Below are 22,125 nucleotides of genomic sequence, written 5' to 3' on the forward strand. Positions count from 1 at the left end.
ATAACAGACACTTACATATTACGAATTAAAGATTTTTAACTGCAAATAAAGGAAAATCATACACTAAAAAACTCAGAGAGGTTAATGCTTGAGGAGAAAGTTTCTAAGAGAAAAGATGACTCAAAAAGAGAAGAAAGTTCTGAAAGTAAAACCCAAATGATACAATTAGAAGTGATTTTGATGACAAAGAGATTACTGGAAAGAAAGTTAAGGAAACCATGAAGACTGTACAAGAAAAATTCCCCTTAAGTCGGATTATAAAGTCATATGTATAAAAGACAGAAGGAAGGATGCAGGACCAAAGATGAACATAAAATAGTGTTTGAAAAGCACTTTCGGATACATTATTTCATTAGACAGTAACCCTGCTGTCCTTGATCTTTTCTTGTTCAGCATTTTAACACTGATTTGCAAAAAGACATAAGAAACAGCACTTATTAAATCTGTGATACTGTGACTGACACAAAACTGGCTCTTAAAAATGTCTCCATAGGTTTAATGGATGGGCCAAGACTGTTAAAATTAAATATAATAGAGCCGAAGCTAAAGATGCTTAGATGCAGAAAATAAACTATTAAAGGGCAGGGCAAAGGATACATCTTTAAAGGCAGTCAGTATGAAATACACTTAGAGTATTAATTGTTTCCATGATCCTAAAGGTCAACAGTTTCAGTGCTATGACCCCAACATTAATTAATAGAAAAGAAACATCCAGAACAATAAGTTTAATAGCTGCAGTGAATTATTTGGTCCTTATCGAACCACACACTGAATGAAACAGAGTCGCTCATTCAGAATTGTGGTGGAATGTGCCTAGAGACAGACATCCAAGGGATGTTCAGCCAACCCCAAACATTGCTAATAAAAAATGGTTGAAAATAAAAATGAGACTTGTATCTTGGGAAAGAGATAAGATACAGGAAAGATAGCTTCAAATATCAAATATAAGGGGTAGGAAGAGTGAGTGTTAAAGCCAGAGAACATGATTTGGAATAAAGAATTGCAAGATTTTACTTTTACATTAAGAATGTACTATTTAAATAGTCCCCACAGTAGGATATGCTGTGGTAGTGAGTTCGTTGTGTGTTGATACATTCATTCATATTGGCTATCAAAGAGAACATACTTGCATGAAACTTAAGGTTGGAGGAGATGTTCCTGAGGATACTTTCGAATGTTAACGTCCTAAGGGACTGCCTCTTAAAAGGTAGCCCGGTTTAGGCAGGTCCTGCTTCAAAAGCAAACTGACTTTCAGCACCTTCAGAGTGTGGCTCTACTTGGAGAGGCCTCTCAGGAAGTAATGAAATAAATGGATACATATATGTATCATCAGTGAATGGATAATGTGATAAATATTTAAGACTAAATATAAATTAGAGAATTTATCTCAACTCCTAGGACATTACTATATATATATACATATAGATACACATTTATATATCGCTTATAGGAGTGTGCATGTGTGTAGATAGATAGATATATTCCTACTCTAACACACACATACAGATGCGTCTGTGTGTATAGTTTTAATCATTTTTTTTCAGTATGTTCTATTTTGTGATTTTGCTGTTTGACCAAGGGAACCATAATTTCCTTTATAACATTAAAAATGTGTGCATTTGAATTTTACTTTAAGGTCTGTTAGCTTTGTGAACTTTAATTCTCTGAGGAAGAGCATTTTCTTCTTTAGAATGATTCCATAAATTAGTCAAATGGTTCTGCATAGCTGTAACTGAGCTCAGAATAAAATAAACACCAATTGTAGTATTTTAAATGGGGAGTAACATCAGCAGCATGGTAGCGTGAGAGCTCCAGTTCTCTCTGTCCTCTTGAATTATAACAAGTTGGACACCTATAATTCAACAAAAGTTTCCCTGCTTAACACAAACACTTCTGAGAAATCTGTGCACTGAGACATCTGAAGGTGGGCATATCAGAGAGATCAGGAGCTACAGGAAGGAGGAAAGGACAGAGATGGGAGCCTCAGATGCAGTCCACTGTTTGCCCAGCCCCAGCAGATATGATAGAAGTGAAGGGTCAGGGTGCAACCTCCACTGAGAAAACTGGAGAGACAGAGGCAGCAATCGGGCCTGGGTGGCTGGAACATATTGAGGCTGAGCCCGCTTCAGGGACAGAGAAGCAGTGCAAAGGGTAGGAGCATTCCACAAGTTGCATCACCAGGCAAAGGGAGCCCCAGATGCAGTAAGCCACCACACATGCCCAATATTCCTGTGGACCACTGGCAATAAATTCCCCACTCACGGATTGTGAAAGGGCAAAAACAACTTCCCAGCCTAAGTGGTCTATACTAATTGAAGTGGAACCCACTGGGAAGAACAGTCATAGATGTGGGAACTCTCTTCCTCCAGCCTACCCATCCCCCACCAGACATGGTGGAGCCTGGTAGGAACAGGCTGGACTCCTGAGACAGTGTGGCACTGCTAGTGGCTTTTGTCTGCCGGGAGGTGGCACTGAGAACACACAGGCCAAGAGACTCATAACCCACCACATCCCACCATGGGGGTGTTGCCCTAAGACCGAGGTGATGGAGTCATTAACAGGATGCCCACATCCTTGGGAATACAGGGTGTTTTCCAAAACCACACAAAGATCTCATAAGTCCTAGTATTTCACATAAGAGCAAACAAAAACTTGCACTTAAGCATCACCTACTGGAGAACAAAGAAAGACTTCTACTTATCAACCTGCTAGACAGTTAAAAGTCAAATACTTAAAAATAAATAAAAAATAACTTAAGCAAACATTTCATTCTCACAAATGCCCAGGCACAGAAATAATCTATCAAGCACAATGAACTTATACAGGAAACCTCATTAGATTAAAGTTGATTTTTTTTTTGTAAACCCTATAAGCTAGGAGAGAGTGGAATCAAATATTTAAATTATTGAACAAAAAATTGGTAGGCAAGAATAAAATATCCAGCAAAGTTATCCATTAGATCTGAAAGAAAAATAAAGGCTTTTCCAGACACACAGAATTTGAGTGAATTCACCACAAGACCTGTTTTACAAGAAATGTTGAAATAAAAAGACAAAAGGACACAAAACTGTGAGTAAGATAATTGACAGACAGAAGCAGGAAATTGCAACACTTGTTTAGAATAGGGTATTAAATACTTTATTATAGCATAAAGGTTAAATGTGGTAAAAGCAATTCTTTAAAAGAAAAAGACTATAGCTACTGCAATTTGGAAATGAATGCACGACATAAAAAAGGGATCATTTGTGACAATGAAAACATAAGGGGAGGAGGGAAGCACTAAATTTGTACAGATAAATGAAGATAAGAGGCAAGCATAGAAAAAGAACTATTGTACATATGAAAATTTATTTTGGCATAAACCTAACGGTAACCATAAAACAAAAATCTAGAACTGAGACACATAACATAAAAAAATAAAAAAAATAAAAAAAATAAAAAAAATAAAACAGAAAAAATATCAGAATACCATGAAACTAAAATAACAGAAACCAAAGGGAAGAGAAACAATGGAGACAGAGTTACCAGAAAACAAAAGATAAAATGGCTAGGAGAAGTCTCCATATATCAATAATCACCCTGAATGTAAATGGACTGAACTCACCAATTAAAAGGCACAGAATTGCGGGACGAATTACAAAACAAAACCCATCGATTGCTGCCTTCAGGAGACACATCTTAGCTGCAAAAACAAATACAGACTAAAAGTGAAAAGGTGAAAAATGATACTCCAAGCAAATGACATCCAGAAAAAAAGCAGGTCTAGTTATACTTACATCCGACAAAAGAGACAGCAAGATAAAATAATTAATAATAATAATAATAATAACAAAAGACAACAATACACATTTTATAATGATAAAAAGGGCAATACATGAAGACATAACACTTACTAATGTATATGCACCTAATCTGGGAGCATCAAAATATACAAAACAACTATTAACAGAACTAATGAGAGAAAGTGACAAAAAAACAATTATAGTAGGTGACCTACATATTCCATTGACAGTAAATAGATAGATCACACAAATAGAAAACAATAAGAAACCTTTGGCCTTAAATGACACATTAGACTAAATGGATATAATCAAAATTTTCAGAGTTTTGGGCCAAGAACACTAGAATATACATTTAACTTTAGTGCACATAAGACAGATCATAAGTTGAGGCACAAAACTATCTCAACCAAAATAATCAAACTGAAATCATACCAACCGTACTCTCTGACTATTACACTTTAGAGCTAGAAATCAACTGCAAAAAGCTAGAAAAAAAACACAAATAGGTGGATATTAAGCAGCATATAATGCTAAGGTGAAAGAAGAAATAAAGGAAAAGAAAGATCAAAAGAGACATAGAAACAAATGAGAATAACAACATGACATAGCAAAATTTGGGGGATGCAGCGAAAGTGGTAATAAAAAGAAAGTTTATAGCATTACATGCCACCTTCAAGAAACGAAATTCTCAAATAAACAACCTAACATTTCACCTTAAAGAATTTTAAAAAAAAGAACAAATGAAGGCTAAAATCAGTAAAAGGAATGAAATAATAAAAATTAAAGTAAAATTAAATGAAATAAAGGACAAAAAGACAATAGAAAAAAAATGAATGAAACAAAGAGCTAATTCTTTGAAAAAATAAATAAAATTTACAAGCCTATGTCTATATACACTAAGGGGAAAGGAAAAAAGACTCAAACAAATGGAACAAAAAATTAAAGATGATAAATCACAATGAAATATAAAGTATTATACAAGAATACTATCAAAAACTATATGCTACCAAATTCAATAACCTAGAAGAAACAGACAAGTTTTTAGAATTATATAAACTTCCTAGATTGAATCGTGAAGAACTGGAAATTCCATTCTAAATAACCAATCAACAGTAAGAACACTGAAATAGTCATCAAATCTTCTCAAAAAATAAAAGTTCAGGACCAGATGGCTTCACCAGTGAATTCTACCAAATATCCAAAGATGATTTGATATCTTGCTCAAACTCTCCTAAAAAAAATTTAAGAAGAGGCAATTCTTCCTAATTCATTTTATGAGGCCAGCATTACCCTGATACCCAAACCTGACAAGGATTATACACATGCAAAAAAATTACAGACCAATATCTCTGATAAATATAGATGTAAAAATCCTAAACAAAATACTACCAAATCGAAAACAGCCATATATTTAAAAGATAATATGCCACAATCAAGTGGGGTTTATTCCAGAGGTATAAGGATGGTTCAGTGTATGCAAATTGATCAATATGATTCACCACATTAACAAAATTAAAGACAAAATTCATATATTCATGTCAATAGATGCAGAAAAATCATTTGACAAAATACAACTTCCTTTTATTAAAACACAGTAAAATCAGTGTAGAAGGAAAGTACCTCAACATAATATAAGCCATATATGACAAACCCTCAGCTAATATCATATTTAACGATGAAAAACTGAAAGCTTTTTCTTTATGATGGGGAACAAAATGAGAGTGCCCACTCTCACCACTGCTCTCCAACATAGTACTGGAAGTCCTAGCCATAGCAATGAGGCAAGAGAAAGTAATAAAAGTCATTAGATTGGGAATAAAGAAATAAAATTGTCACTTTTGGCAGATTACATAATTCTACATACAGAACACCCTAAAGTACACAAAAAAAGGCTCCTATAAGCAATAAACAATAAAGCTGCAGAATACAAAATTAATGTACAAAAATGTGCTGCTTTCCTACATACTAAAAATTAAATATCAGAAAAAGCAATGAGAAAACAATTCCACTTGCAATAAAAAGAATAAAATACCTAAGGATAAATTTAACAAAGGAAATACACACTGATAACTATAAGACATTATTTAAAGAAATTGAAGAAGACACAGAAATGGAAAGATATTCCATGTTCATGGATTGTAAGAATAAAAATAGTTAAAGTAGCCATATTATCTAAAGCAACATTCAGATATAATGCAATCCCCATAAATATCTCAATGACATTTTCAAAGAAACAGAAAAAAAATCATCAATCTTGTATGGAACCATAAAAAAACCCAAATAGCCATAGAAATAAGAACAAGGCCAGAAGTATCACATGTGCTTTGACTTCAAATTAAACTACAAAGCTACAATAATCAAAAGAGTATGGTATTGGCATAAAAATTGCAACAAAGACCAATAAAACAGAATTAACAGCCCAGAAATAAACCCACATGTATTTGAATAACAAATTTTCAACAAAGGAGCCAAAAATCATACAAAGGAGGAAGGAAAGTCTCTTTAATAAATAGTGTTTGGAAAATTGGAAAACCACAAGCAAAAGAACAAAACTAAACTACTATTTCATACCATACACAAAAATTAACTCAAAATGGATTAAAGTCTTAAATATAACACTTGAAACAATAAAATATATAGAAGAAAACATAGGTGCTAAATTTATAGACCTTGGTCTCAAAGAGTATTTTATAAACTAGACCCTAAAAACAAGGGAAATAACAGCAAAAATAAATAATTAGGACTACACAAAACTAAACACCTTCTGCACAGCAAAAGAAACAATAAACAAAGCAAAACAAAAAGAAACAACTAGCTGAAAGAATATATCTGCAAACACTATCTCTGATAAGGTGCTAATATCCAAAACAAACAAACAAACAAATATATACAGACATGAAAATGCTCATATAACTCAACAAGAAAATAAACAATCCTATTTAAAAATGAGCAGAAGGCCTGAACAGACACTTTTCCAAAGATATACAAATGGCCAACAGATATATTAGCTTCATTAGCTATAAGGGAAATGTAAATCAAAACCACAAGAAGACACCATCTTGCACCTGTTAGAATGGCTATTATCAATAAAACAAGAAATAACAAGTGCTAGAAAGAGTGTGGAGAAAAAGGAACCCTCAAACACTGCTGGTGAGAATGTACACTGGTATAGCCACTATAGAAAATAATATGGGGTTCCTCAAAAAAGTAAAAACAAAGCTACCATATGACCCAGCAATCCCTCTTCTGGGTACTATCCGCCAAAATTTGAAAACATTTATCCGTAAAGATATATGTACCACAATGTTCACTGAAGGATTATTCACAGTGGTCAAGACATGGAAACAAAGTGTCTTTCAGTAGATGATTGACATTTATACATATATACAATGGTATACTACTCAGCCATAAGAAAGGATGAAATACTGCCATTTGTAATAATGAATAGATTTTGAGAATATCATGCTAAGTGAAAAGGAAAGCATCATATGATGGAAAAGGAAAGCTTCATATGATTTCACTCAGATGTGTGTTATAAAACAGAAAAAAACAAATGAACAAACAAAACAAACTCACAGACACAGAGAAAAGTATGCAGGTTACTAGTGGCTAAGGGTGCTGGGAAGAGAATGAAAAGGGCAAAGGGAGTCAAACATATGGTGATAAAGGGAAGCTTGACTCTAGGTGGTGAACACACAATGCAATATACAGATATGTATTATAGAATTGTATAGTTGAAATATGTAATCTTATTAAACAATGTTACCCTAAAACATTTACTTTGTAAAAAATCAATATTTTACAACTGAATAGTAAGTGGTTGAGTTAAACAGAAAATCACCTGTTCAGTCTCATCAAAGCAATCTACTTGAATTGTTTTTTATTAAGTCGTAGTAAAAAAATATATTTGGGTAATATACCATTTTCAAAGCTTTTTCATATACATCATTTGGTGCTGTTAATTGAACTCATTTCCCAGGCCTCAATATAAGAAGCCGCTTGCACAATGCCATGTCAATATTTGGTGGCAAATAAAAGAAGATACTATATAATCCAAAACTTCACGTAAGTCTCTTTCTACTCAGATTTATATATATATATATATATACATATATATATACATATATATGTATATATATATATTTATAGAAAAAGTTACTCAGACACAAGAAATTTCAGCCAAATCATGTCAATAAAGAGAATTGACAACACTATAAAAGATGTAAGCAATAAGAAATAAAATAGAAATTTAATCTACAGGAGCCAAATTGGTAAATCATTTTTGCATACTTTTTCCATTTATTTTGGAGCTAAGGACAACATATGTTTAAATTTATCTCAGTATATCAAAAGTGAATAATCTGAACAGAAAATATATTTTAATATAGAAATAAAAGTTAGAGTTTCAAAATGTGAATAAATTCCTATTAATGTTGGCATAAGGTTACCATTCTGAGGTTATTTTATTAAAGTATGTGCTGGTTTTCTGACCTGCATCAGTAACTCTACCTCTTCATTATTGCAATAATTTAATGGCAATGGACACTCAAAATTAGGATGAATATTTTCTCATCTAATCAGTCAAGTTTTCCTGATTTGATGTCCTTAGTATCCTAGTTCTTTTTGCATTCTTTCCTCATTACCTTTATGGTAATTCAGTATTTCACTCTCTCACCTGCATTAATACAACAGCTTCATAAATGGCATCCATGCTCCTATCTTATCACAAGACAACATATCCTCCATATTTTAATTTTGCCACTACTGTAATGATTATTTCTATAAAATGCAAATTGTGTCACATATAAAATTCTAGTATGACACACAAGGACCATAAACATCTGGCTTCCACCATTCTTCATGCCCTAAGCTCCATGCATACTAAACAATGTACTTTCAAAGACAACATTAGAATCTCCAATTATAGTTGGAGATTCAAACCAATTCACCTTTTGGATATGTGAGGCCTCTGTACAGTCTGCTTCCTCAATATCGTGTTTCCTTACCCTCATTTTTGCCTAGCTAACTTCTTATCTTCCAAACTAGCTCCACTATCTAAGTGAAACGGTGAGGGGAAAAAATTAAGAATGGGTTACATAATCAAACTTACATTTTTAAAGAATTAATCTGGCTAATGATGGCAAATATGGAAAAAAATAAAACAGTTAGGAGATGGTTTCCATAGTCCAGGACACGGATGAGATTTTTAGAGTAGGATAGTTGCAGGAGCAAAGGTAGAAGTTAGTAGAAACCTGTCTGAAGCTAAACCAGTATAAGCATTGTCCTATGAAGAATAGCATTTAAATTTTTGACTCTATCACTTACTAGCTTTATGATTATGGAGAAGTCATTTTACCTAAGTATCAATTATCTCATCTTATATATTTTATATAAGAATTAAATGAGATCATATGAGTGAAGAGTCAGCACAAAGGCCTGGTAATCAAAGAGAGGGCTCACTTCTGAAAGGTATTAAATACGGTAAGTTTGAGAAAAATTTAAAAAGTGGAGAAGAACTTCACATACTGGATTAAAACTTATAGAAAAAAATATGATCCCCTGAATTTATATGAGAGGTTTAGATAGTTTCAATCATGGCAAAAGAAAGTAGAATGACAAAGACCTGCAGTCTGTGTGTGCTCAGACCTTGGTCATAGACTCAGTTTTCTCACACTTTTTGGTTGTGGTTATTCTTGAACAAGTTAATTTCTTGCATTATCAAATATTTTATGTATAAATAAGGCACTTAGACTATATAAAAACAAAATTTCTTCTCATTTTTGAAATTTAATATCTAAACACCAAACACCCATTTTGCACAGGGCACTCTATGGGGTACTACTCATGTAATAACCAGATGAGGACCTTTTATTCAATTAACATACAAAGATATAAATTAGAAATTATCAACAATCAGAGAAGAAAAAGACAACTTGAAATTTCTGATTATTACTCTTGTCCTTTTTGCTAAACAATACTTTATTGGAATATTTATCTTAATAAAGAATAACATAAAAAGATACTCATTAGACATATATGTATATAGTGAATTGTGGGATAGGAAAGAACTAATGTTTAAAAACAGAAGAGTAGTTCTGAAAAATGGAGTTGATTAGATTAGTATGTAGCTATGCATGCTAAAAATTATATACTATGTGTTAACATAGTAAAAATAGAATGTTTAAAATCAGAAAATACACATTATAACTACACATTAAGTCTATACTCAAACTCCATTTCTTCTGGTAAGCCTTTCATAACTCCTAAATATGCTTAGTCAATCATATTTATAGGCTCCCAAATTATAAACTTAATATTTCTGACACTTCTTTTTTGTCTACCTACCCATCTTCTTGCATGGTCTATTCATTATCTACCTACCATTCCATTCTCAGGTTTCTGAAAAGTACTCCATGCTTTCAAGTCATTAAAATATTTGTAAACTTAAAAAACTTTGCTGAAAGTAAACCTGCATATGACAAAAGGAGTAGAAGAAACTGAGACATGTTTATTATATTCAAAATTTGCTGAAGTAGCAGTTAGTGAAGAATTTTATTTTTAAATTATAGTTAATTAGCATTCCAAAACATCTGTGCAATAAAAGGTAAACAAAATTAGAAGAAAGCCACTTAAAAAGCCTATTGTTTTCTAAGGTTTTATTCATACATGTAATATGATAATAAATAACGATAATGTTGGAAACCTTTATTCTGGATTTCTAATTGCAATTCAGATTCATTTTCAAATGATGTCATGTGAGACCAAATAGTTCATTCATGTTTGAGCTGAAAGAGAGTTTTTAAGCCAAAATGGATTGGTCTTTAGAATTGTTGATGGGAAGATTCATTTTTTAAAAGACCTTATGAAAACAACATATTTGATCAATTTTTGATGGCGGCATTAAAATTAAAGTTGCCATTTTTATCAAAGTGATAAAAATGTCTCTCATCTAAAATGCTCAGACATTCAACCGAGGTAAGAACATTAGAACCAAGAGACTCATAAAATGTTTTGGCTCCAAGATAGAAGGTAGCTATTAAATTTGGAAACTTTCCCAATCTTATGCCATAAACCTGATGAATTATCTTATGATGAAAAATTAAGAAAGTTAGAAGTCTAGAAAAAGGATATAATTCATAGTTGCAATCAAAATTTAAGAGTTAATCAAAGGACTTGGAAACATTTTAAAAATCATGCAATGTCTTTTACTCTTGTCTTATTAAAAGATAGGGGATGGGTTTCAATTTGTTCTGTTTTTATAGTTAAACTTTTTTGTTGTTTTTTGAAAGAGATATACAGAGATGTGTTTTTCCTCTTTAAGAGTCTTTGAGTTCGTTAAGATGATCTATCTATATGAGGCTCAGATACTGTTAGACTTTTTTGCTGAGTGATTCTATTCAGTCTTTTATTTTCCTCTGGAATATAGATTTTCTCTAAGTTGTTAGCCTGAACTCTCAAAGAGGTAGTTATAGCCATTTTATTTGTGTTTTCTTCAAAAAGAAGCAACATCAACTAATTTTGTCTACATGTACTCTTAGTGATTGCTGACCCTGCAAGTTTATCCAATAAATGTGAATAATGGCTGATCGCCCAAAGTGAGGTACAGCTCGTAAGATTTTGTAAAAGCCACACACAGAAGATTGATACTGCCAACATCATCACCAGAATCTTCCCATTAAGCAAAGACCGACCTGAAAATAAGAAGATGGACTGATGTTACTGCAGTGTCATGGAAACAAAGTAGACACTTTACCTGAAATGAAAAAACAAAAAAACAAAAAACATAAACAAAAACAAAAAAAAAAACCTCCTTAGAGATTTTCCAGTGTAGTTTTGTGTGATTAAAACTAGAAGGAATTCCTAAAGAAGAATTTAAGAAGAAACAAAAGTGGTTTCTTAGGAAACAGATCATGGAAAAAAATTGCAGAAAATGTCAAAATAAATCTTGAATGTTTTCTTCCAATAGACTTGTCATATTCTCCATAAATCTACTAAGTGCTACAAGAAGCTCATTCCAAAATACTCTGCAAAAAGGTCTGAGTATTTCTTAACACAGAGATCTTGAAAAATAAAGCTAGGCTTGGAACCTGATATCATTTAATAATCAACTCCTAAGCAAAGATGTAAATAGGATGATTTTATTTTCTTTGATTTTTCTCTTTTGGCCTCCTTTCTATTTTAAGTATCCATTCCTGATACCACCTGATGGTAAATATCTCCATGCTATCCTAGAAGCAAATTTAGTCCCATCTATCTACAACTAGCCTCATTGTGTGAGAGAGAGCAATTGCACTTGAGATTATTTGGCCGCCCCTATTCTCGTTCCATCTCTACTTCCCAACACTCACAATTTGCACGGTTGGAATATTTTAGGCATATAGAGAAGAAAAGTACTTTGGCTCAAAGTCACGTATTGCCAGTACTAAGATCCATACCTTCAGACCTAAAGTCTGAATATTTTTTAAATTTTTGTTGTTTTTAATTTGTTTTCTCCCTCCCTCCTTCCCTCCCTCCCTCCCTCCCTCCCTCCCTCTCTCTCTCTCTCTTTTCCTTCCTTCCTTCCTTCCTTCCTTCCTTCCTTCCTTCCTTCCTTCCTTCCTTCCTTCTTTCTTTCTTTCTTTCTTTCTTTCTTTCTTTCTTTCTTTCTTTCTTTCTTTCTTTCTCACTATACCACACTGCTTAACTTTGGCTGGCTTATCTCAGTTACTGATTTGAAATTTATAAAGCACTTACCTCAATAGTAAATGTCATTTAAGGTAAGCCATTATCAATAAGCAATTCACCATGTTAACTTTAAAATGACATTGAAATTAATTGCCAGTATTAAGATTCTATTCCTGCAGGCATGTGTAAAGTCATTAGCATCAAATAAATGATATGAAGTTTTGTCACTGTGAAAGAAAGGCCAGTGGAGGTCCCATTTTCAATTGGAAGTGCTTTATCTGTGTGTGAGCACTCAGTAATCCCATAGTCATAAGTTTCATATAACACCAAAATATTATGACCCTCTTCTGGAACAAGATTAGATTCAAGTTCTGGGTAAAACATGGAAAAAGACTGGTAAAGAGACTGAAAGCCAAATAAATAATCGTATATGAAAAATATTAATTTATATATGCAACCTTTTTTTACAACCTTTTATTTTTTCATGTTAATACTATATTCATATATACCTCTGGCAAACATGCTTAATCTTTTTACTGAAAATCTATCAACTATCTATTAAAATATCACCTATACTACTATATAGTCTTATTCATGAAGTTAAATAGTTTAGGTATAATGCATGCTGCATCTCATATTTCTGAATCTCATGTAAAGGAGGAAAGTTAATAGAATAATCAGATAGAGAAGAATGTTTTGCATCAAAATCTATTGGGCCTTTGAAAAGTAAGTAACTGATTCTTACAATGGCCATTAAAAGGTCAAAAGAGTGGGAAAAATAAATATACTTTTATTTAGGTATGACTAAGTAAAGTAGACTACAGTTCATATATATATATATATATATATATATATATATATATGTATATATATATATATATTTTCCAGTTCATATACCATTATAGTGGCACATCAAGCTTTAATTTAAACATCATAAAGCCCCAATGGAACTTCATGAATTACAGGTATTCTAGCTATTATTTCTAGATTGTTTCTGAAAGGATGGATGTGTGTTACTTGCTCTAATGCACAATAGCAAGAATCACATTTTACATAGAATATTCTTATTTAACAAAGATTGTGTTTCACAAAACTATGACTTAGGAAAGAGGAGTTTTGATTGGCAAGAATTGGGAAGGGAAAATAAAGGTACTTTATTGGAAAGACAAGAACTGGTGAACATTTCATGAATTTCTTTCAATAATCAGATTTATAAGTTGCCATAATAAGAGACACACATATTGAAGATGATGAGTGAGAGGAGCAAAGACTATGTATCCTACGTCTGAACTCCAAATAGGGCTATTCCTATGGTCAATAGCAAGCTAATCTATTTAAGTAATGTGTTTCCATTTAATCTAATTAATGTATTATAATAATCCATCATATTTGACACTGCATGCTTGGATTTTTACGAGAATGAGTTTTTAAAAAATAACTAGATAAAAACACTACCAAATAAATAACATAAAAATTCAACCATTTGCATCATAATTTCTATTTAGAAGATAAGAGGTTAACAGTAACATTTGAACAATAACATTTCCAACATGTTTTTTAGCCTGATATAAGAGAAAGCAAAACAATATCTGTAACACCAAGGCATTAATAGTAAACAGTGGTTATTCCAGAAAAGAAAAGCATGTGTCTGGAGCATACAGGGACTAGATGCTCTGTGAAGTAGATCTATATTTCCTGGAAGATCTGAAAAGATTTTTAAAAGTAAAACAATCTGGTTCCATGAAAACTGAGGATTATTATTTGACCGTAAACTCTCTGAAATAATTACATGGATGGGGCAAGTTATAGTAATCCTGGCAAATATTTACTAACACCTGCAAATAGATTGCGTTGAACATAAGACAAGTATAAATTTAAAAAATATATTTTGCTTCTAAAAGTATAGCACAGCAACTGAAGAGTTAAGGATGACTTCTGAGTTTTCGTTTTGAGACAGCTGACTAATTCATGTGTCAGGTAGTCAAAAATATCTAGTAAGAGTGAGAAGAGACAGGAAGATATCTCACTAGGCTTGACCTAACTGCTATATGATATGTAAGAATGAAACTTGTGAATCAAGATGCAGTCAAATGTCAGCTGTCTTCAAAAACAACAAATGAAGCCATGCAAGTAAATGGGATCTAGAAAATATAACAGTTAATACATCAGGTTCCAAAGTCAGATAGCCCCAGCTTCTTATCCTGACTCTACCTCTTAATAGCAATATCACCTGGGGAAGATGTTAACTTCTTTAAACTTTCGGTTTTTCATCCCTAAAATGTGAATACTAATTCTAGGCACCTTGTTCAATTGGTCATAAAACTTAAATAATAGAATGAATGCAAGATGCTATAGCTGACATATAAGTGCTCATTAAAATACCATAACTACTGATAAGTTCATTACTAGTACTAAAGTACTATCTACTAAGAAATTAGAAAGAAAAAGACAAAGCCTCAAGGCAAAATGTTCTAGTGGTTTCCACATCAATAAGATCAATAAAAGTAACCATTCAAAATTGCTAAAAAAAGATAACATGACAAAATGTAGGAAAAAATAGGGGAATATGGTGCTAGAAAATTTATAAGGCCTTTGGAAGATACTAAAACTGATTACTGAGGTATAAAAAATTCAGAGTAGGGAAAATAAATGAGGTTTTTATTTTGACTGTGGGAAGAAGATAAATTAAGAACTGATGTGATAATATAGTAGGTAAAAAGATCATGTATAAAGATAAAAATAACCATCATATACAATAAATTCCTACGTTTAGTTTATTACATGTTATATTGTATATTAAAGATAACAGACTCCTGAAAATATACTTACAATTTTAAATTTCTTAACCATGTTTACTTGGATTATATCTACTCTCAGCAATAGAAAGAACAACTTTACATTGTTCTATAAAAAGTAAGCATACATATTTATCACGTTGCACAGGGATAAAAGAAAAAAACTGATTATATTGGCATTTTGCTACTTAAACATACTGTAATTTAATATGTGCTGGTACTTTTAATCAGTATGGCAATTCATGAGAGCTTATGAACATTATTCTTAAAGCCCAAATGCAAATTATTTCTGCCTTCAGTGTAGCATATTAGAATAAATTTTAGCTAGAGGTGCTAGCTAATTGAAATATAAATGTCTTAATCTGTTGCAAAGATTTTTAGTTTGTAATTTGGTGGCCTCAAAAGACATATGCTCCAAACTTAAAAGGCCATTTCGATCTTGCTAAATGTGACAAATTAGGTACTCTCTTCAATGTTTTAAAATCATTCGAATAAGACATACTTTTTTCTTTTAACAGAGTTGTCATTAGATTTTCTTTTGTTGTATTGTGGTAAGAACACTTATTATGAGATCTGTCCTCTAAACATATTTTTAAGTGCACAATACAGTATTGTTGTTTATAGGCACATTGTTGTAGAGTAGCTCTCTAAAGCTTCATCTTGCCCTGCTGAAAATTTATACCCCATTTTCCATTTCCCCAGCTCCTGGCAAAAGAATTTCATTCTTTGCTTCTATGAGTTTGACTATTTTAGAGACGTTGCATACGTGATATCACACAGTATATGCTCTTCTTCTGTGACTGGCTTGTTTCATTGAGCATAATGTCTTCAAGCAGAAATATGCCATTCTTTTATGTTGAATTTTATTAAAAACCTTAAGGAAAGGTTTTGGTTTGTTTAGTTACTTTTGTTTTATTTATCTTTTGCCTTCTATTCCAATATTCAATATATATGCATTTTAAATATATTATAGATATTCTCTTCCACTATTTATATATATGTAATAGAATATACAATAAAATTTTAAATTATGAAAAAGGTAAAATGATTTAAACAGTGTTTAGCTTTTCAGAAAGGAAAGAATGTGATTAGAGAAAATATGAGAATATAATAGAGTTGCATTAGAGGTAAACTGAAGGTTCTAAGATTACTGAGTTAAGTGGTGCCATGATAAAAACAGCAATAGGAATAAAGGTTGTATGTGGATGACTTGGTATAATAGCTCCTATAATAATAGAATAATTTCAACAGTAATTTCTTAAAACATACGTAAGTATAATAGATACAAAAATATCACACAATATTACTACAAAAGAATGCTAGAGTCTTGGGGTATTGAGTATTTTCATATTTTTTAAATCATATATTTAAAAAGTTAGCTTAAAGTAGTAAAACACTCACTAAAATTCTACTACTTTCACTGAAATGGAAAGGTTTAAACAGAACAAATAAGATAACATATTTCAATAAATACATAAGCCCCTTTTAAATGATTTGCTCAAAGTCAGGATAAAAAGAAAACAATGAGTTCTTTATAAATTGTGGATATTAACCCTTATTAAATATATCACAGGCAAAAATTTTTCCCCATTTAGTAGGTTTTCTTTCATTTTGTTAATAATTTCCTTTGCTGTACAAAAACTTTTTATTTTGATGTAGTCTCATTTGTTTATTTTTATTTTTTGTTTCCCTTGCCTGAGGAGATATGTCAGAAAAAAAATTACTAAATAGCAATACCAGAGAGTTTCCTGCTTGTTTTCTTCCAGAATTTTTATGGCTTAGGATCTCACATTTGTCTTTAATCCATTTTGAATGTATTCTTGTATATGGCATAAGAAAGTGGTATCCTTTTTTTGCATGTATCCATCCAGTTTTCCCAAAACCATTTGTTGAAGACACCATCTTTACCCCATTGTATATTCTTGCCTCCTTTGTCATAGATTAAATGATCATATAGATGTGGATTTATTTCTGGGTTATCCATTCTGTTCCACTCATCTATGTGTCTGTTTTTATGCCAATACCATGTAGTTTAGACTACCATAGCCTTGTAGTATAATTTGATATCAGATAGTGTGATACCTTCAACTTTGTTCTTCTTTCTCAAGATCACCATGGATATTTGGGATCTTTTATGGTTCCATATACATTTTTAAATTATTTGTTCTAGTTCTCTGAAAAATGTCATTGGTATTTTGATAGCAATTGCACTGAATTTCATACAAGTCAACAACAACAACAAAAAAACAAACAATTCAATTAAAAATATGCAGAAGACCTGAATAAGTATTTCTCCAAAGAGGAAATACAGATGGCCAATAGACATATGAAGAGATGCTCAAGGTCATTAATCATCAAGAAAATGCAAATTAAAACCACAATGAGATGTTACCTCATACCTGTCAGAATGGCTACCATCAATAAATCAAAAAACAAGTGTCAGCGAGGATGTGGAGAAAGGGATCCCTCATGCACTATTGATGGGATTGCAAAATGGTACAGCTATGATGGAAAAGAATTTGGAAGTTCCTCAAAAAATTAAAAATAGAACTGCATTTAGAGCCAGCAGTTGCACTTCTAGGTATTCATGCAAAGAAAACCAAAATATTAATTCTTAAGGATCTATGCCCTTCTGTATTCTTGGAGGTGTTACTCACAACAGCCAAGGTATGGAAGCAACTAAATGTCCATCAGTAGACAATTCTATAAAAAAGTTATGGCACAATATACAATGGAATATGACTCAGTTATAAAAAGAAATAAAGTCCTACCACTTGCAACAATATGAGTGGACCTAGAGGGTATTATTTTGAGTGAAATAAGTCAGACAGAGAGAGATAAATACCATATAATTTCACTTATATACAGAATCTAAGGAACAAAAGGAGTAAACTAAACAAAAACAGATTCATAGAAACAGAGGACAATCTGATAATTGTCAGAGGAGAAGGAGGTTAGGAGCTGAGTGAAAAAGGTGAAGGGATGAAGAAGTATGAATTATTAATTACAAAATAGTCGCAGGGACATAGAGTACAGCATAGGAAATATAGTCAATAGTATTGTAATCGTTATTTGTAGGGTCAGATAAGTGCTAGAGTAATCAGGGAGATCACTTCATATGCTATACAAATGTACTGTATACCTAAAACGAATATAAAATAAAAATTTTAAAAAAATGAAAAGAAATCATTCCTAGAGATGGTCTTTTTGCTTTTTATGTGATGATTGAAGGCAAAAGATTCTACTAGCTCATAATTCTGGAAGTTCAAAAGAAAGGCAGTTCAAGAAAGTCACTGAAGACCCTTGCTCTCCTTGGTCCAACACCTCGTAGTCCACTTTCAGTTTCATCCTAAGGCTGCTTCCTTCTGTGGTTGGCAGATGGCTTCTTGTAACACTTGCTTCCTCAGTTCTGCCTGCTGCAAGAGAAGCAGCAAGAGTCTCTCTCTAATTATGAACAGTACCCTTCCTCAAGTTTTAATGGCTCAACATACATCACATGTTCATTTATAAAATAGTAGTGAATTATCAATCTGTAATGTGCTCAGAGATAAGTTTCTGAAACTTTGCTAACAAGACAAGTGGGATCACTATGGCCAGCTTTGATGAATTGGGCCTAGATGTAGAGTTTGGGACAATCACCTAAATGGCTATGCAGTCAGAAAGAGGACAGATGAATTTGAGGAAATCAATTATAATGTCTACTTCTCCTGACAAAGCCACCATTCCCATATAGATGTGACACAATAAATAACACAAACTATTTGAATTCCAGAAATTAAGTATTTTATATATACTTTTTTAAATGTCCAATATAGGTAAGTACATGTAAAATATAGGTTTAAAATTGTTACAACTACTAGCATTTTGCTTCTTTTCAGAAAAAGACATATTTCTCTGCCCTTTCTAGTCCATTTCAAACAAATCAAAGGACGGGTATGCAACTCGATATTTAATTATGTGGTTAATTAATTTCGATAAGCTCAATGGTCACTTAGACTAGTGATACTTAAAATTGCAAAACAGAGAAGGTCATATTTTAGAATCACATCCCATAACCATCTTATCATAAAGCTACTATTTGTCAGGCATTTAAGCCCAATAAAGTAGTTATGATGTTTGCTTCTGACAGATGAGCAAGTTGAGGCTTTAAAAGGCCAAGTAACTTCTCCAAGATGACCGAGTTAATAAGAGACAGATGCAGGACCATAGCCAGCTCTCTTAATATCATATAAGTCCACTTATTTTTCACTATATGCATTGTGACGTGTTTACATTTTATCTATGCCTAATAAAATACTAAAAGTTGATACTTTCTGTCTCAGTTTCGGGAGAGATCACAAAACCTGAGAACACAAAAGTGACAAGAATCCCCATATGCCAGACAATGAATGCAGGACTTGTGGTATTATTGATCTTAACCCATTTAGTGACTTTTGGCCTATCATATTCTTCCAGGGTAAGTATAAGGTTTGAGGCAAAGAAACAGCAGAGGCTTTTCTTTTTGGAAAAACTCAAGAACATTGCGGGGTTTTCCCTCTTTATATTTCATACAAGAAAGAAGGGATGTGATTCTCTCTTATTCTATCATCAGAATGACTGCTCCTAGGAAATGACCTGTGCCTCTTAAAAGTTATAGGGAAAGTTGAGACTGATACTGAACCAAGCTTGGGAAATTCTAAACGTAAGAGTTATTTGGCCGGCATTTTGGCTAGAAACAAAGTAGAGAGGGTTATATTTCCACCAATGATGAGTAAAAAGTACCTATTTCAGTTGATCTGATGTAAAACTCTTGGTAGCAAATGAGACTGAATTTATCTAAATATAGGTAATGTCTGGGGGCTGAAACAAGAATCATGCATGGCAACCCAGCAGAAATGCAGTGCCTCTGTAATAATGAGAGACATCAATATCCTTGATTAGCATCCAAAGAACCTCACAAGAAAAGTCATCTTAGAACATCCACCAATCCCAGAAAACACTGACATCAGGGAACATCAGAACCAAGCAAGTAAAATTGTTCCTTGTCTTCAAGGCTCTTCCCTTTCCAAACCCTAGCCTCACACTAGAACCAGGAAATAGTGAATAGAAGAAGAGGAGAAAGAGAAGCAGGAAAGGAGAAAAAGCTGAATACAATTCCCACTCTGCCTTATTGCAGCTTCTAGTCTGATAGAAGAATGAGTTATAGGAGAGGACAAAATTAAATTTAAATGAAAACAAGGAACTGGAAAGTTATATTGGGATGGCCATTTAATTTCTGATATTACATAGTTATAAGTAAAAGAGCCTGAAAAATACTTATATTATTTAGCAATGTGGGTCCCAGGTCTGGCTGGCACTAAGCCTGGCTTTGATCCAGTCTGATGGCTAGGAATAGGACCCTGGATTTAGAATGTTACATTAGTGTAGGAGGGCGCCTGCACCTAGAATACGTAAACATACTTCAGCTTATTGTATCATGCATGTGTGGCTGAATGCCACTATTGTACTCTGATATGTGTGGAGCCATGCAGTCCCCTGGAGCAGTAGAGCAGCACAAAAAAGGGGAGCCAAAGAAGAGCAGTAGAAGCATGCTCCCCACAATAAAGTTGGTGCCTACCATTTCATTCTCATGTCAGCCACTTGTGCATTCTTCCAACTGGGTGTCTCACCACCAAAACCTCTTCTCGATCAGCTCAGTGCTGACAAACAGTAACTGAAGAAGGTGAGGGACTTCCAAGGATTAATGTGACTAGAAGGACAACACAGCTCACTGTTGAACATTAGTAGCTCCTTTGTAGTGTACCCTGTTGAGCATTGTGCTTTTAACACCTTGGTACCATACACCGAAATACTAACACAAATAATAACCACCATCACTGCATATTGAAATGAATTAGCTTCCAATTGGTAAATATGCAGTAACTGTACTTCTTTTGCATTAGGTATTGAAGTTAAAGTGCTGAAGTTTGGGAATTACAAAGACTTGGATCCAAATTTTGGTATATGCGTCTTCTAGTTTTGTAGTCATTGTTCTATTCACTTAAAACATTTTTGACCCTGTTTTCTTCATATATAAATAAGATAAATATGTTTTCTTTTAACATAATTTTTCTCAACTTAATATAATTGTCTCACAGAGATATTCAGAAAAATCAAGAGACATTTTTAATTATTACAACTGGTAGGCGTTAGCCGTATCCAGCAGGAAAAAGCCAGGGATGTTGCTAAATGTCTTACAGTACACAGGAGAGTCTCCCACAACAAAGAATCATCTGGCCCCCAAACCAGTGCTGCTGATTTGAGAGAACCTGCTTTTAAGCAATGCCTATTAGAGTTATAAAATATGTAAAATGTCGACCTCAGTATTTGACACAGAATAGACACTTAATGAAGTCTAATGTAACCCTTGGCATGGATCTGACTGCAAGTAATGGAAAATCCAACTTAAACTGGCTTAAAAGATGAAGAAAAAAATATTAGTTGACATAAGAGAAAGCTATGATGACGATGAGCTTCAGAAAAGTTCAGAGGCTCAGGGGTGTTATCACAGACCCAAGTTTTCTAAATCTCCTCAAGAGTACACTGTTAGTTTTACTCTGAAGTTGGTCCCTTGCACCATGTAGATGCCAGTGAGTTTAAAGCTACATGTTTTGGGGTTCACACTTGGTAAGAGAAAGAAAAATATAGCTTTAATAGTTTTATGTACAAGAATATTCTGTTCCAAAAGTGCCCAGCAAATCTATCTTCAATATTCATTGACCCATCTAAGCCTAGTATGAGCCATTCCTGAACATATCAATGAAGGATAGAAAAATCAAATGTGTTTAGCTTAGGATGACCATACAGTGTATAATGGAAAGTGGGTGTGGAATAGGGAGAAAAACTACAATGCCAAAAACTACTAA

At 32.9% G+C, this 22,125-nt stretch overlaps 1 protein-coding gene across 13 annotated transcripts in view; it reads right to left on the minus strand.

The window, feature by feature from the left end:
- Positions 1 to 22,125, minus strand: part of LRFN5 (leucine rich repeat and fibronectin type III domain containing 5) — a 236,288-nt gene that overhangs the window by 130,945 nt on the left and 83,218 nt on the right. Inside the window, exon 1 of one of the 13 annotated variants that reach the window (XM_016153257.2) lies at positions 11,474 to 12,268. The exons of 11 other annotated variants lie outside the window; for them this stretch is intronic. The gene's annotated coding sequence lies outside the window, so the exon portion shown is untranslated. Of the gene's footprint in view, positions 1 to 3,604; positions 3,649 to 11,473; positions 12,269 to 22,125 lie in introns of those variants that run through there. One more of the 13 variants, XM_016153258.2, reaches the window with a different exon arrangement.

The sequence above is a fragment of the Rousettus aegyptiacus genome, unplaced genomic scaffold (genome assembly GCF_014176215.1).
Source record: "Rousettus aegyptiacus isolate mRouAeg1 unplaced genomic scaffold, mRouAeg1.p scaffold_m13_p_3, whole genome shotgun sequence".
NCBI lineage: Eukaryota > Metazoa > Chordata > Mammalia > Chiroptera > Pteropodidae > Rousettus > Rousettus aegyptiacus.